The following is a 17,781-nucleotide window of genomic DNA, read 5'->3' on the forward strand; positions in this document are numbered from 1 at the left end:
TTTTCAAGTGATTCACAGTCAAAGGCCACGCTCGATTATCACTATCAAAATCTTGACAAACTGACTAAGCAACTTACGGTACACTTTTAGTGTCCTTTGCTTAAGAAGAACCCAGTTCTTATCATAAAGACTGCCTACTCCTGAGTTATATGTCTATAGTTTGATCAAATCAAAGAATTCGTTACCTGTTAAATTTTACAAAATAAAAACCAAAAGAGCTGCGGATGCTGGAAATCAGAAGCAAAACCAGAAATTGCTGGAAATTACTGCCTGAGATAGTTCTGAAGAAAGGTCACCGGACCCAAAACATTAACTCTGATTTCTCTCCACAGATACCGCCAGATCTGCTGAGCTTTTCCAGCAATTTCTATTTTTGTCTTTTACATTTTACATTTGCTGACTGTGAGCTGATGTCTTCCTTGGTGCCATATGCACCTGAGATTAATTCTTGACCATAATTTCATTGTGACCCCCTGAGACAAGAACGTGGTCTAAAGTGCAAATGGCCATATTGATCCGGCCATTCAGAACCTCCAAACAAATTATTTCATTGGCCAATATGAAGTTATGTCAGTAAAACCGAATACTTAGAGTACTGCAAGGGTGACCACAGATTGAAAGGGTTTGAGGAGATAATCTTAAAAGTAAATGGTAACTGAGCAAACTTGGTACATCGCCTTCTCTAAGGCCAAAAGTTTATTTATCTAAGGAACAGGTTATACAGCAGGTTAACATAAATGGCACTTTTTAACTCAGAGGACCCAAAGAGATATTTTAAAGTGAAAAAGCAATTTGAAAAAAAAATCACAGTATACAAAGCATAAGTGTCCGATTAAAGGAGACAGTCAATGATGGTACAAGCAGTAGGAATGGGGAGAGATAAACAAAAGGATTGTGTTTAACACCAGTGTAACATGAAGTAGGGAATTTAAAAAACACCGGCACAAGGTAACAGCAGCAACATACAAAGGTTACAGAATCTTTAAGTACTCAATTACCTTCAACCAGGATTTGAACCTCAACTTTTTAATTATACTGCAGAAATGAGATCAGACTTGAGAAGATGCCAGCCCTCTTTCAGCATATCAAGCAGCTGATGACAAGTCAAACAAGTTGTACATGTCTCAAAAGTAATTATTTCTGACCCTTCAGCTAGCATGTTAGATCTTCAGCAGGTTGGGTCACCACAAGCAAATCAGGAAAATTTGTCTTTTCTGTGCTATGTCAGTAGAAGCAGTAGCAGCAAAACTACTTTAAAATACACTCTCCCCTTAAAAAAAAACAGCAAAGTTGTGAAAGAGGTGATTTTAAGGAGGGCAATAAAGATGAAGAGGAAGTTTCGGAGAGGTATAGAAAGTGAATTCAAGAACATGGGCCTAGTTGGTTTAAAGCACAGCTGTAAAGGATAAAAGGGAGGGGTGGAAGTATGAAGGAGACAGAGATGGAAATGTGTTGCTGGAAAAGCGCAGCAGGTCAGGCAGCATCTAGGGAACAGGAGAATCGACGTTTCGGGCATTAGCCCTTCTTCTGAAGGGCTAATGCCCGAAACGTCGATTCTCCTGTTCCCTAGATGCTGCCTGACCTGCTGCGCTTTTCCAGCAACACATATCCATCTCTGATCTCCAGCATCTGCAGACCTCACTTTCTCCCGTATGAAGGAGACACTAAAGTTAGAAGACAGGAGAGTTCTAAGACATTCTCAGGCAACTTTTAGAGATAGGCATTAATGCATTTAAACACAAGGATAATAATTTCAAGTTAGAGGCATACGGAACCAGGATTCAGTGTATAAAAGTGTGGTGCTAGAAAAACACAGTCGGTCAGGCAGCACCCGAGGGGCAGGAGAGTCGATGTTTCGAGCATAAGCTCTTCATCAGGATTCAGTGTAGGTCAGCTGAATTACTGGGTAAGCCACATCTGGCATGGAATAAAACTCAGGCAGCCGAGTGTTTGATGAGATGAACAGAGAGCGGAAGATGAGCATTCGAACAACAGTCATAGGAATGGCTGAGTCTGAAGATGGACGAAAGGCTTCAGTAAAAGATGAACTAAAGTGGAGCAGGGAAAGATGGTGTTACAGAGGTGTAAGTAGGCAGTCTTTGTGTTGGAGAAGTATGACTCTACGGTTGCCAAGAGTCTGGTTCCAGCTGACATAATGGTCAGGAAATAGTACAGAGTGAGTGGGAAAGGTAGAGAGATAAGATGATGGCTTCAAATCCTTTCAAATTGTGGGACCAAACATTAAGTGTTCACATTAGGGGAAACAATAAAAATGGATGAAAATAAATGTTTTACTGGGGACAAAAGTTCAATGTTTGAAGTCAAAGAGTCAAACAGCACGGAAACGTACCCTTCAGTCCAACCCATCCATAGCGACCAAGCTTCCCAAAGCTAAACTAATTCCACTTACTTGCATATCCCTCTAAACCTTTCCTAATCATATGCCTGTCAAAACGTCCTTTAAATGTTGTAACTGTACCTACACCTACCACTTCCTCCAGCAGTTAATTCCACACACTAACCACCCTCTGTGTGAAAAGGTTGACCCTTATGTGCCTTTTAAATCTTCTCCTTTCACTTAAAAATATGCCCCCTCATTTTGAACTTCCCCACCCTAGGGAAAGGACCTTTATTATTCACCTTTTTGATGCCCCTCATGATAAGCGATTGTGCGTATTGGAAAATTCTGTAAATATTGTTAACATATTACAAAACATTTCTGACATTTCATTAAATCTTCATCCAGAATACCACATTGAAATTATTTTAAAATGAAACATAGAAAATTGCAAATGTTAACAATTATCACCTATTTATCATCCAGCTACTGAGTTGAATAGCAGAGTAGGTGCAACTTGTTTGGTTAAGGCCAACTCCTGCAAGGTCATCTCGTATTAATGAGTTGTAAATTTAGGATACTTACACACACATCAGTTATCTATCATCCCAGGCATGTACAGAACCTGAGTAGAATTAAATATCTCACAGTGATGACATGACAACTGTAGCAAGCAACCTGACATAAGCTCTCAAAGTGGAAGATTATCCCAGAGCACAGTCAGGGACTACACAAGCATATGATCAACAAGATTCGTTACCCAGGTCAGAGTAGCAAATAGTCTGTTTAAAAGAAATAACCAAATTAAAAGAGCATTAAATCTAACTTCAAATTAAAATATTTTCAAACAAACAAAAAAGAATATTTGAAAGTGATGAAATCTAAAGTTAAAAATCCACACTGATCCTCCTATTTGATAATTTTGGTAAAAGAAGATAGACCATTTTCTGGTGGACATTTTATGAGGCATTAGTATTTTATTCAAAGAGAAATCTCAGCCAAGATTAAAATAGAACACAACACAAGTTTTCAGACTGGTCTGTTCCAATAGTAGAAGATTGTTTTGCATTCATGGTTATTAGTTAGGGAAAACCATCAATGTCGACCTGCTATGGGTGAACGTCAACACGAAGAAACAGCTGCACCACAGAAAAAGTGATGTGCCAAAAAAGGGAAGTGGATTGTCAGCACATCTAAGGTCAGAACCTCGTACTCAATACTCAGCATTTGTGGTACGTTTCAGACAGGCGCTGATTTGAAAATATTGGAAAGTGAAGATTATTTCTCCCCAAAATAGTTCCAGGATAGTAACATAATTGATTCATTTAAGGTGGAGTTTGTAAGCTGTCAAATTGATTGCTTAGTTGAATAAATCACGATGGATTTATATTTCCTGACTTTAGTCTCTCCAGGATTGTTACCTGTGAGAGACAAGTTAGACTGAAATGGGTAATATATAGATAGTGCCTAGTGAAATAAAGCACTCCTTTTTATGAGATGACTCCACTGTACTATGCAATTGCTTACTCTCAGCAAACTCCATTTAATCCTCAAGAGACTGTAAGTGAGACACTGGATTGCTTTAATCCACGCAACAAAATGCCACAACAAACCCATGGTGTGAAGTTCCTGATCATGACATTTATACTCACTGATGGCCACAATACCCAGATTCTGTCACTTTATAATTAAAAATGCTATCATTTGTCCAGGGCCTTAATCTTTTTTGTATATATTGTTGGTTAAATGTAAACAACTCTATTCAAACCTGCCTCGAGATATTTATGAATGCCATGTGCCCCTAAATATGACTTGACCAATTTTAATCTGAAAAATCCTTCACTTGACAAAGGAGCAGGGCTGCAACAGCTTGTGATTTCAAATAAACCTGTTGGACTATAACCTGGTGTCATGTGATTTTTAACCTTGTCCACCCCAGTCCAACACCGGCACCTCCACATCATGAAAAATCCATGTCTACAAAAATGCTACAGACTTGAACATGTACCATGACTCTAAAATTATGTTGAATGTATATATACCAGAATGTTGTCATCTTACAAGTAACAACTTTCAGGAAAGATAGATTTTTCAGATTACAAGATGAACTTGTAATCACATACTGGCGCCTGAAATATAAAACAGGGACATGTCTGTACAGGCAGTACCACTGAGAAAGGTCTTTGGTGGCCAATTAAACTCTGTCCTTTCATCACATTCCATTCCATTAATGGTATTAAGGTAACTACAACATCGCCACCCTTGGTCTTTCATAGGCAACCTTATTACCCTGTGCATAATGGTACCACAGCTGATTGCATGGCTAGTAGATGCTGTAACTTTGTTGTGTACTGATTTGTTCTCAAAGTCTGTATGCATAGTTCTAAACTGTCTTGTAAGGTTATATTAAGCATGCATTGCACATATGCAAAATAAACCCATATAGTTTATTAGTTTCCCTTATAACACATTGGAGTATTATATTATATTTTTTTCAATCTGGCATTTCTGTTTCACTTATTGCTTCAATATAGAACTAAGCACTTCTGATTTTACGAACCTTTTATACCATTGAATAATCTAGTAAAATTTTAGTTCCCAGTATAAAAATTTTATCCATTAAGAGTACAGAGGTCTGTCATGCACTTGATTGATGTCACACGCCTTCTCAGAACAGGTTGCTATTCCGAATGATTTTCTGACTTATTTAAAAAAAGGTACCTTCATAGAACTGACCCACATCCATCCGCCTCTATTTTAATACCTCCGTGTTAAAATATATTATCTACCTTTCACCACAGAGGTCAATTATAGATGTGATTAGTGAGGGAGATGGAATGGTAGTACTATGGTTTGCAATTTCATTGAATAAGTCCGAAACTGCAAGACCATCAAGTTTATCAAATACCCTTAATAAGGGTGAGTAGCACATTGCTGTGAAATCTGCAATTATTGGGATTTATTTGTACACAGTAGGACTTTATAGACAAATGATAAAACAGCATAAATGAAGCATTAGGTAAAACTACATAATTTCTAAACAGTCAAACTGAACTTGTGGATGTATTATAGTATACACAGGGGTAATTTCATGGAGACATCAGTGGTCTTGCCAGCCAGTTAGAGAGCTGGTGAGAGACTTGCATTGTCTCTTCTGGGGATGCCACCAGCATAAAGTATTCCCTAGAATCAAGTTTGGAAATCCTGCCCAACAGGACCACGCAGAGGCCAGGAAGCCTTCAGTTCACTAGCTTCAGCAGGGAGGTGGTAACTGCAATGAGAACAACATGCACTCAAGGCTGAGGATTGAGAAGTGACTGAGGGCTGAGCTAAGTCATGGACAGAGGGGTTTGTAGGGTGGGATTTGTAGGGGAATGGGCTCAGGAGCAACGCCAGGGGAGCAGCTCTAAGGAGGCCACCATCCTTCCTGATGTTAGGTTTCCAATCAGGCACCGAGCACCTTCGCAGAAGAGAACACTGCTGCACTGCCCTCACCTTCCCCCGCATCCACTTCCAGGAGGTGAGAAACTAACACAGGTTTATTTCTAATACTCCCTATTTAACACAGGCCTATCTCTAGTTGGTTATACCAGTGGCACTGAAATCAGGCCCTTAAGTGCTGGTTAATTAGTCACGGACAGACAGCAATGGCTGCTGGGATGGGAAGATGAACCACGGGCCTTTCCACCTTCGAATTAATTTTGACAGAGGGAGGAAAGACAGCAGGGTGCTTGTACACCCTCTTCCTCCCTGAGTAAATTCCCTCCCTGTCTCTAAGCGCACAACAAAAGTGACCATAAATCTGTCCACATAAACTTTCAGCCCAAATGCCCTAACTATTTCTATAAGGAAGTTTTAGGAGCATACTTGTTTGTGCTTTAGGCTTGCACTTACCTGGATTGGAACTGAGCTGACTGCCCAGTGATTCCCTTACACTGAGCATAAACAAACATGCAGTCCATTTGTCTAGGCTAGAATTGAATCCATATTCTAGAAGGGAAAAATCTATGTTCTGACCTACCCTGCTGTCTAACTTCCATGGACTTCATTATTCCAAAAAGCTAAAGAACTGCAGATTATGGAAGTCAGAAACAAAAACAGAAATTGCTGGAAAAACTGAGCAGGTCTGGCAGCAAGTCAGAACTGAAGAAGGATCACTGGCTCCAAAACATTAACTTTGCTTTCTCTCCACAGATGCTGCCTGACCTGCTGAGTTTATCCAGCAATTTCTGATTTTGTAACTTCATTATTCCATGTGCAGTTAAAAACACTGAATTCCTGTGTTCATGACAGCTACTATCGCACAATAGTTAATCTTATCCTATTGCCAGGCTTATTGTTTCTGCAATTCCATCACCTTATGTGAGGTTAATGCAGCTTTTAAAGAATACGCATGTGCTCTACCACAAAAGCATCACAATGGCACAGGATGTTACAGTACTAACATATTGTATCATGGATTCCACTCACACGTGGATGTCTTTAGTTTTGCAATTCAAGAGTGATGGGATGTTATGGGGAGGTTAGTCTCCTCCACAGAAGTTGGGGGATGAGAATGAGAATGAATGCCAAAGCAAGATGCTTTTAATCTGACGGTGGACTGTTTCAGAACAGACCTGGAGGAGTCTCTGGCATAGGGTGGACACTTTCCATCAGCAGTCCAGATGACAGGACAACAAGCCAACAGAACACACTTAACTGAGTTACAGCAGAACATTTTTTGCTGCAAAACAAAATACAGCTTGCATTTCCCTTCAGTATCCCACAATACTGCTCTGGAATTATGTTTCTTGCCTATTGCTATCTGTGAAAGCTGTAATGTAAAATTCCTTTAAAAGGTTAAAGATTGCAACTGCAAATGCTTCTGCTAGAAGGTGATGACAAACTCCATATTATTTGCATGTTGGTGGTTACAGAACTCTGCAGAGAAATAGGAAAGGCTATAAGGAGCTAGAGCTTAAAACCATTGCAACAGATGAATCAAGAATTTAGACATGATCACTCATGAGAGCAAAGTCAGCACACAGGACTGTGTCATAGGTTCAAGGCAAAGTTCACAGCAGAGAAATAAATTGCTGCTGTAATATAAGAAACGTGTGCAACACCAGTGATATGCACGACATGGTTTTGAAAATTTCTAGAGATAGAAAAGATATGTGTGGATTAAGGAAGGCCAGTCAGGATAGATTTCTGTTATTAAACAGTCAAGTTATTAAAATCAAATTATCAAACAAATGTAGTACAGATTTGAAAACAAGCAATAAATACTGTTCTGAAAAGAGCCACTGGACTCAAAACTTTAACTCTGCTTCTCTCTTCACAGATGCTGCTGGACCTGCTGAGTTTCTCCAAGTTATTTAAATATTTATTTCAGATTTCCAGCTTCTACGGTATTTTTCTTTCATTTGAACAATTCTGGCTGGACAGATAAAAGGAATGTAGTGAATATGAACTTCAAGAAGGGTTTTAATAAATTGTCTATAAGAGCTTTAATAGAAGAAAATCAGCATACCTTTCATCAGAAAAATGCAGCAGCACAGACAGAAAGTGGCTGATAGTAATGAAACAAAGTGTCAAAGTAGAGGATATTGCTCAGACTTGAGAAAGGTTGAAAGTGGTAAACTTTGGGAATTGAGGGAGGATGCAGAGATTAACCAGGATGTTGCCTGGACTGGAGAGTTTTAGTTAGGAAGAGAGATTGGATAGACTAGGGTTATTTCCCTTGGGGCAGAGGAGACTGAAGTGGGATGTGATTGAGATGACAAAATTATGAAGCCCTAGATGGAGTAGACAGGAAAGAACTTTATTCCCTGGGTGGAGGGATCAATGACCAGGGGACATAGATTTAAAGTAAGGGGCAGATGTTATAGGAGGGATGTGAGGAAGGCATTTTCACCCAAGGGCCGGTAGGAATGAGGAACTCACTGCCTGCAACAACAGTACAGGCAGAAATCCTTATAACATTTAAGAAGTGTTCAGATGTTTACTTGCGATCCCAAAGCTTCCAAAATTATGGGTCAAGTGTAAAATGGGATGAGAATACTTAGGTGGTTGTTTTTTGACTGGCACAGACTTCATGGGCCAAAGGGCCTTTTCCTGTGCTGTAGACATTGATGTGTCTATGAATAACTTGGACTTGCACAAAATGAACTTGGGAGGAAAATGATCAATGCCAATAGGGTGAAATAAGTTCTTAGGGTGCCCTTTTCATTCACACCTGAATTGCTTTTTAATGTGATTCAATGCAAAATTGTTTACAAAATTCGTTGGTAATGGAAGAGGGGGTATATTAGCAAGCAACAAGTATGACTTATAAAAGCTTGTGGATGTCAAGTGAGTTGGCAGAATTCGTACTTGATTAGAAAATTTTATCCAGACAAACCTGCAGCAATACATCTTGCCAGGAGAAACAATGTGTGGAAATACTTAATCAATGGAAAGACACTGAAGCTTGTTCTTTGACATAAATTATGAAACATAAAACTGTGTGACAGTGGGACTGTAGAAAATAAAACCAGAAAATAAAAGATGTAGAGTAAATGCTTTACTATGTTTTTACTCAAAGAATAACTAATTTGCATATAACTTTGGGACACAGGAGCTGTTTACAGGAAGTCAGAGTGAGAAGGGAGATACATGCACATCATTACAGTGGAAGAGAGATCACAAAAACATTGTATGTTATTCCTAATCATTACTCTTGGAAAACAGTGACACAATTGGACAGAGTCAGCATGGATTTATGAAAGAGAAATCATGCTTGGTTACCTACTGGAATATTTCAGGGATGTAACTAGTAGAGTTGATAAGGGGGAGCCAGTGGATGTGGTTTACTTTAACTTCCAGAAGGCTTTTGGGTGAGGTCTCATATAAGAGATTAACATTTAAAATGAAAGCATGTGGGATTGGAAGTTGTGCACTGACATAGATAGAGAATTGGCTGGCAGCCAGGAAATGAAGAATAGGAATAAATGAGTCTTTTTCTGAGGGGCAGCTGGTGACTAGTGGAGTACTGTAGCGATCAGTACTTGGATCCCAGCTATTCACAATGTAAGAGAACTAAATGTAATATCTCCAAGTCTGCAGATGATACAAAGCTGGGTGAGAGGGTGAACTGTGAGGAGAATGCAGAGATGCTTCAGTATGATTTACATGAACTGAGCGCATGGGCAAATGCATGGCAGAGGAAGTATAATGTGGGTAAGTGTAAAGGTTATGTAAACTTTGGCAGCAAAAACAGAAAAGATTATTAGCTGAAAGGCAACAGAATGGGAAAGAAGAAGATATCAAATAAGATTCTTAGAAATTATAGAGTATTTAGTAAAACAAGATTCTTAGAAATGATAGAGCATTTTGCAAAACTAAATGAGGAAAAATTATTTTATCTTGTCAGAGGGTCAGCGGTAAGACAGAAACAATTGTTTTTTCCAAAGGAAAATTTGACAACAATGTGAAGCAGAGAAATGTCCAGGAGCATGATAGACAATACACCAATTTCATCTTGAATTTGTCCAGATATGAGATGCCAGATGATTTGTATTTGGTGCTTTATCTTATGCACACTGACTGAAAACCCGGGAAGAAAGACAAAGCTTAAAGCAATAAAATTAAAAAAAAGTTGGTTTTGAGGGAATGAGAATTGAATGAAGGAAAATCAATTGAAAAAGCTTATTAACAGAAATAGAGCAGAGATGGGAAACATTACCAAATGGTGTTCAAGACAGTCCTGGAGAAATACATTTCACTGGAACAAAAGACAGAACTAGTGATTATACTAAACATAAATGAATAAAGAAATAAATGCAAAATTGAAGTGAATAGAAATGCCATGCATTAAACCAAGAAACAACAAAGCAGAAGATGACAAAAGCGAATAAATGGTTAGGAAAGAACAACAATTCAGAAGGTAGATGGTAAACTAAAAGTTGAATTCTCAAATAATTTAAAAAATAAATGGTGAAAGTATTCCATTGACACATAAATAATAAAAGTAAATCAAGATAAAGATATAGTCACTATGGCGTACACATTATAAACTCACAGGTAATGGTGGCAAAAAGGCTATAATATAGAATAATTACTTTTTGCCTGATATTTTCAAGTAAGTTCAATATAGCAGACATGACATTTGAAGAAGAGATCACAAAATATATTTTAAAAGATGCTTGGAAAGTTATAATACAGGCAGTATTATATTTTGTTTTCCACGAAGGGTCAAATAATGACCCAAGAATGGTCAAATATAACCCATGACTAAGGCCAGAACATGTAGAGTCAGGGAAGCCAGCAGAATGGATCAGTTATCCACAAATAAAAAAAACAAATTGAGTGTTAAAAGTATTGCGTCAGATTGGCAGATGATGGGAAAGAGTGTTCCATAATCATTGATATTGTTGTCCACTGTTGTCCATTAACATAAACAATTTAGACTTAAAAATTGGAAGTATGATTTCAAAATTTGTGGACTTTAGTGTAATTAATGGAGAGATGGGGGTGATACAACACTGTAGGACTTGAATAAACTTGCAGAATGGGAATGTATGGGAAAGGAACTTCAATATAGATAATTATGAGGAGGTACATTTTGATCCAAGGAAGAAAGGGGTTAAGATACTCTTTGAAAACTAAGCAATTAACTTGGAAAAGGATCAGAGAAGTCTGATGGTATCGATATATAAATAATTCAAAGAAGCTGATTGTTTAAAAAGACGCAAAGAAAGCAAACAAAGCAGTGGGGCTTCATTTCCAGAGGAACTAAATTGAGAAGCAGAGAAGTTATATTCAACTTGTAAAGAATCTTGGTTAGAACACACTTGGGTATGGTGAATATTTCCAGTTTCTATGTTAAGAAACAAATCAAAGTCATGAAGGCTCTGAGAAGAGAATGATTTAGTAGAACGATACCAAAACTGAGAGATGATATCTAATCGGGAAGATTGAACAAACCGGGAATGATTTTTCAAGAAAAATGACTGAGGTGTGATCTAATAACTATCTCTAAGATAAAGAGTTGGGTAAGGTAGATATACATACTTGTGGGTGACATTAGAACAAGGGGTTATAAGAGAGTCCCAATAAATCTAGCAGGGGGATTCAGATGAAAGATCTTTACCCAGAGGTTGGGTAGAATGTTTGCCACCTCATCAAGTAATTGAAGTAAATAAAGGAGCGACATTTTGGAGAAATGAGAGAGAAATAGAAGGATATATTAAGTGGATTAAATAAAGAAGGACATGTGGAGCTTGTGTGATTTGATTGAAGGTTATGACACAGAGTTGGAAATACTTTGCGTTTATAATTTGGGATGAACAAAACTTAATATTTCTACATTTCACAATGGGCTACTTTATAGTCATATAATCGGAAAATATACCAGTACAGGCACCACCAATTGCTGCAACACTTCAGAAAGAGCATTTTTTTCATATCAAGAGTCTGGATTGAAACCCAGTCCAAACTGATGGGGTAAGATTTCATCTGTGTGCTGGATAGGATATTAAATCTGTCTGCATAGTCTCAGTTAGTCCCAGTGAGGTTGAATCAATTACACCAAACACTCCACCAATTGGAGGTGCTCTCATTCTGGTAGGAAACAGTAATATTGCTGTGCTATTAAATCTATGTTGCAGTTCTGGAGTTAATCCAGTAGGAAACCAATTGCAGTTTTCCAACTTCTATCTATCTTCAATAATTACGGTGCAGTGGAAAGACATTTTACATTTTTTCCCTGCAAGTAAAATAAATCAATACTTTTACTCATCAAAACCAGTTAATAAAGCAGATTGACAGAAATTTACCTCTTGGGAGTGTCTAGCTGAAGTGGCTTCTCTTCAGGCTCAATAGCTGTTCCATAGAATTTATGGCACAGAAGCAAACTATTCGGTCCAACTACACTATGCCAGTTTTTATGTCTTCCTACTTAATTTAACCCAATCCGCAAATCTTTCCATTTCTTTCTTACACACTTATGTAGCTTTCAATTAGTTGCTGCAATGCTATTTACCTCAATTACACATAAATTCTGTGATTTGCGGTAAGAAGTTCCATATTCTAACAAATCCCTAGGGTGTGAAGTTACTCATTAATTTTTTTTCTTGGATTTAGTGACTGTCTTGTATTTACGTCTCATTAACAAGTCACTTCGCAATGGAGAGTTTATGGTTTAATCTGATGTGCACACAGAAGTGTATCTTGCAGCAGCTGTCACTGGATTGTAAGCAGGAGTTTGGGCTGGTTTGTTGCTCTCTGGGGCCCTGAAGTGCTAAATTTAGACACACCACCTCCACTTCTACACTTGCTCAGATCAGTGTCTATCCTTATCTGTGTTTAGGTCAATTCCACTCTGGTGGTTGTTTCCTAAACTGAATACAGCCATTAATGTCTGAAATTTGACACTGCAAGGATAAACATTTATTTACCTTCCCTTTACATTTCAATTCCTGCTGCTGAAAATAGAGATGAGCGCTTTTTATAAAACGCAAAGCAAATCACGTTGCGAGCAGTAATCACAAAAAGTCCAACAAGTGGCGAAGCTCAATTAATGCAGCAGTTCAGTTTATATTAGATGACTGGTGCCAGAAACTTCCCATTGTGCATATGGCCTATTTAGTAATCAAAATGACCAGGGACTGTAGTATTGATTTGGATACTTTCTTATTCACTCATGGAGTGAAGGCATGCCTGGCAAGGCCAGGAGTTATTCACCATTCCTGGCTACCCTTGAGAAAGGGGTTTCCAGCTGTCTCCTTAAGCCACTTCAACTCTTCACTCACAGTGGTGTTAAGAACAGAGTTTCAGGTTATCTACCTGGGAAAGGTACAGTGATTTATTTCCAAATCAAAATGGTGGTTGATTTGGATGGGAACCTGCAGGTGGTGGTGTCTTGCTCCTGTAGTTCTTGTTCTTCCGGATGGCAGATATCACATGTTTGGAAAAAGCCTGGTGAGTAGCTACAATACATTCTGTAGATGGAACAAACTGCTGCCAAAGTACAGTGATGGTGGAGGGAGTGAATATTTAAGATAATAGATGGGGTGCCAGTCAGTTAGGCTGCTTTGTCCTGGATGGTACTGAGTTTCCAGAATGTTGTTAGAGCTGCACTCATCCAGGTACGTGGGAAATATTCCAATCTAACCTGTGCCTTGTAGATGGCAGTGAATTACTCATCAAGGAGTTCCCAGCCTTTGATCTGCACTTGTAGCCACAATATTTGTGTGACTGGTCCAATTCAGTTTCTGATCAAAGGCACTCACTAGGTGGTTGATGGTTGGGAATTCAGCAGTGGAAATAACACCGAATGGAACATGGTCAGATCCTTTCTTGTTGGTGATGGTCATTGCCATGCAGTTGTGTGGTGTGAATGTTACTTGCCACTTAGCACCCCAAGCTTAAATAATGTCCAGGTCTTGCTGCATTTGAATATGAACTGCTTCTGTATCATAGAAGTGACAAATGAGGATGAGCACTCTGCAGTTGTTAACAAACATTTCCACTTTTGACCTTCCTTAGAAAGAAAGTTGTTGATGAAATACCTGATGATGTCTAGGCCAACGACACTACTTTGAGGAACACCTATATCAACTTCTTGAGGTGACCATTCTTCAGCAATCACAACCTCCTTTTGTGATAGCTACATATGACGTGAAACAGTGTACAGCTTTCCATTTGATTCCAACTGACTGCAATTTTCCTTGGGCCCCTTTATTCTACTCTCAGTCAAACACTGCTTGAGGTCAAGGACAGACAGATTTGCTCCTTTGGAATTCAGCTTCTCTGTCCATAACTAAAATGAGTTCTGTGGCTTAGTGTCTCTGGCAGAACCCAAACTGTCAAGTTCTATTTGACAGCACTGTCAATAACACCTCCCATCACTTTAGTGATGCTTCTGTATAGCTTAATGGTTTGATAATTGGTTGATTTGTACTTGTGATTTTTGTGAACAGAGCATGCCTGAGAAAATGTCACTGTTCTTGGGTGTGTGCCAATATCTTAGCTGTGCTGGAACAGCCCTTGTCAGGTGCATGACTAGTTCTGGAGCACACGTCTTCAGCACTATTGCCAGGACGTTATCAGGGCCCATAGCCTTTGCAGCTATCAGTGTGCTCAGTCACTTCTTGGCATCATCTGGAACGAATTTAATTGGCTTAAAATTGGTATCCGTGATGTTACAGACCTCATGAAATGGCACAAAACTCTATAACTGCTAAATTTCATCAGCATAATTACAGATTGTTCACTTAATTCTGCAGAAGTATTCAAATCAGAAGGTAATGGCAATACCATGGACCTTAACTAAAAGAGATATCTCATAAACATTTGATACTGTGAAGAACAGCTTAAAAACATGAAAATCTATGTAAATGTGTTATGAAGTTATTTTAGTGGCATTTTGCATAGCAATTGGACTTATGAAATTATTATTAGTGACACCCATATGCTGTGAATGACTAGAAGAAAAATTGAGTTGTGAATCTTCAGAATGCTAGCCTGCTCGCAGAATCATCTTTCTGACGGTATTGTATCGTATAACAATTCAACTGGCTCTTCAATTGGACAAAATTATAAATAAGAATAAAGCTGTGGAAGCTATTTATCATGATTTGCATGAGCAAGAATAAGTACTGGCAGAATTTTTTTAGTTTTTTTTAAAATCAAGAATTTAACTCAAGGCACGTACCACACAATTGGCAATAGAGAGTGAACTGCAAACCAAGAAGAAGATCAAGAAAATGGCAATATGCTAGGCTGAAGAGAATGGCCTGAATTTTGTGACTGAAATAATGGTGAGACTGACAGCAGTCACTGATAGTCTCCCCATTATTTAAGTGTGAATCAGACCACCTCTGGCAAGAGCACTTGCACAGTTATACTCAGAAATCAGCAGGTTACTATGTGGTTGCCTTGCTCCTTCACTAGCTAATATCTGATTGACAGATTCAGCACTGGAACATGTCAAATTACTATAACTGTAGCCACTAGTCACCCTCTAGGCAATCTCACATCTGTTCCACTTGCTCCTCCAGCCCTTTATCAACAGTGTAAAAAACATAATTTTTCCAACTTTGTTCAGTTTGGAAGAAGTGACATTGGATTTGAAACATTAACTGTTTTGCTTTCCTCAGATAGGCCAGATCTAGTCAGTTTGTCTAGTGCTTTCTGTTTTATTATCCAAGAATCCTGAATCTAAAGGACATGCAAACAAGCATAGAAGCATCAGTTTATACATCCACTGCTATCTAAATATTAACTAGTTTATAATCTGTAAGGTAATTGGTTCCTGATTTGTGCCATGTTAGGTTACCAATAAACTCCCATACATAAAAAGGAAACATTGTGCAAAATTGCAAATGTGACAGAATAGTTGCCAAGAAATAACACAAAAATGTGTAGAGACATGATCAGATTAAAATACAGCGCATAATCAATTAGTAAACATTACACTGGTTACTGCTGGCTAATATGCTTTCAAGCAGAGACATGTTGTACTCTCAAATCAACCAACAATGCTGAATTTAAGCTGACAGGTTTTTAACAAAAATCTGATTTACTTAAATTATTAAAGGTTAAGTTTATAACTTTGAAATAAAACCAAGGAACTGGTGCTTTTTTGAACATGTCTGAGGTAGTTTCAACAAATTGCATTCTTGTTCAGCCAAATATTCTTTTCAAATTCTTCAAGGATGGTTTTAATGATGATTTGGAGATGCCGGTGTTGGACTGGGGTGTACAAAGTTAAAAATCACATAACACCAGGTTATAGTCCAACAGGTTTAATTGGAAGCACACTAGCTTTCGGAGCGACGCTCCTTCATCAGGTGATAGACTACCACCTAATGAAGGAGCATCGCTCCGAAAGCTACTGTGCTTCCAATTAAACCTGTTGGACTATAACCTGGTTTTAATTATGCTCTTATGCTAGTTTATCAATAAAGGAGAGATTAAATAAAGTTGGAAAGCCAAAATAAATTCACAGTGAGAATGCAATCATTAGACTGTGGACGTTCTAAAAAGAAATAATTACTTTGAAAGGTCAAGGAAAGATGAATAATGAACTCAAGTGAACTGGTATTCACTGGCAATCACAGGAATTGCTGGGGAAGTGGGCTGGTGACAAACTGAAGGATAGAAAGTGGAGGAAGACAGTAATTTCAGAACAGTGGAAGTGGCAGTTCTTACAAAGATGATTCCTGCTTTAATGGACAGTACATAATTGAAGTTGTTTATAATCAGGGTTAGGAGACCATCTGCAGGTCCCATACCGACATGAGGTACAAGCACACTGACAGGAGGTCTGCACTGGAAGGCAGCCTTTGAGTCTTTCATCAAATTAAAGGCATTGTGTGGATACCTGAGGTTGGAGGTTCAATAGAAGAGGCTACAGGAATTTAAATGGTCTGCAGGAATGTGAACTAAATAAATTTGCATATAGAAACAAAACAAAATGCCATGAATTTCCTCCAAACTCCATTTTTCAAATTTCAAAACTATGGGGTTAATGCAAGAGTTGAAATTCACTGTTTGGCAAATAGAGAGATGGGCTTCTTGCAGTTTAATTTCAGTGGCTGCAAAACCTTTAGTTACTGCAGGGAAATGTAAAAATAGGACAGTCCTTATCACATTTCTAAGGAGAGCAAGACAAACATTGCTTTATGTTGCTCACGTACAACTTATATGGATAAAGTTGTTCAACAAAATCTAATGGAATTCTGGGTTTTGCAGCTGTGGTAAAGCACATAAAAGTTAAGAGAACCTCAATCAATTTAAAACATTGATACCATCACAACTTGTGTGCTGAGTGCAGTTTTGTGCTCCACACTATAGCAAAGATTTTGAGGAAATTAAGAAGTTTGTTGCGCAGGTTCAATAGGAAAGTTTTTCAAAAATTGAGGATGCTTTTGTTAGAAAAGAGAAAATTATGGGATGATTTCATAACATTGTTTTGGAGAAGATAAAAAAGTCTATAGAAGCAGAACCACATCTTTCATCATTCACTCCCTTTGTCATTGATGCTCAGTGATCTACTGGATACACTATAGTAAATCATAAAGCCTCCCTCAATAAGACCTTCCAAACCAGTGACCTCTATCTCCTAGACAGAAAGGACGGCATTTGCACGGGAACACCACCAATTACGAATTCCTCTTCTGACCTGGAAAGATATCATTATCACTGGGTCAAAGTTCTGGAACTCCCTCCCTAACTCAGGATGTCAGGGGCATGCAAAAGGCCTGGGTGCACTGCGGTGGTGTGTGAGTCACCAGAAAATTGCACTGTCCTGTTACTCCTGACAAATTACTATAGGTTATCTCCAACTTCATGCAGACTCAATTTTGTTCATCTCTTATGCAAAGTCCTATTGAGAGCTCTTTGGAAGTAATATCCATAAACACTCCCTAATCCACCAAGCTTTTGACCTCTCAAAAATTTCAACAAGATTAATCAAA

General features: G+C 38.3%; 1 protein-coding gene across 10 annotated transcripts in view; it reads right to left on the reverse strand.

The window, feature by feature from the left end:
- cnksr2a (connector enhancer of kinase suppressor of Ras 2a) overlaps positions 1-17,781 on the reverse strand; it is a 490,411-nt gene that overhangs the window by 15,015 nt on the left and 457,615 nt on the right. The gene's annotated exons all lie outside the window — the stretch shown is intronic.

This window comes from Chiloscyllium plagiosum, unplaced genomic scaffold, assembly GCF_037043375.1.
Source record: "Chiloscyllium plagiosum isolate Xiang-an unplaced genomic scaffold, Cpla_swu_hap1 HiC_scaffold_12, whole genome shotgun sequence".
In the NCBI taxonomy this organism is placed as follows: domain Eukaryota; kingdom Metazoa; phylum Chordata; class Chondrichthyes; order Orectolobiformes; family Hemiscylliidae; genus Chiloscyllium; species Chiloscyllium plagiosum.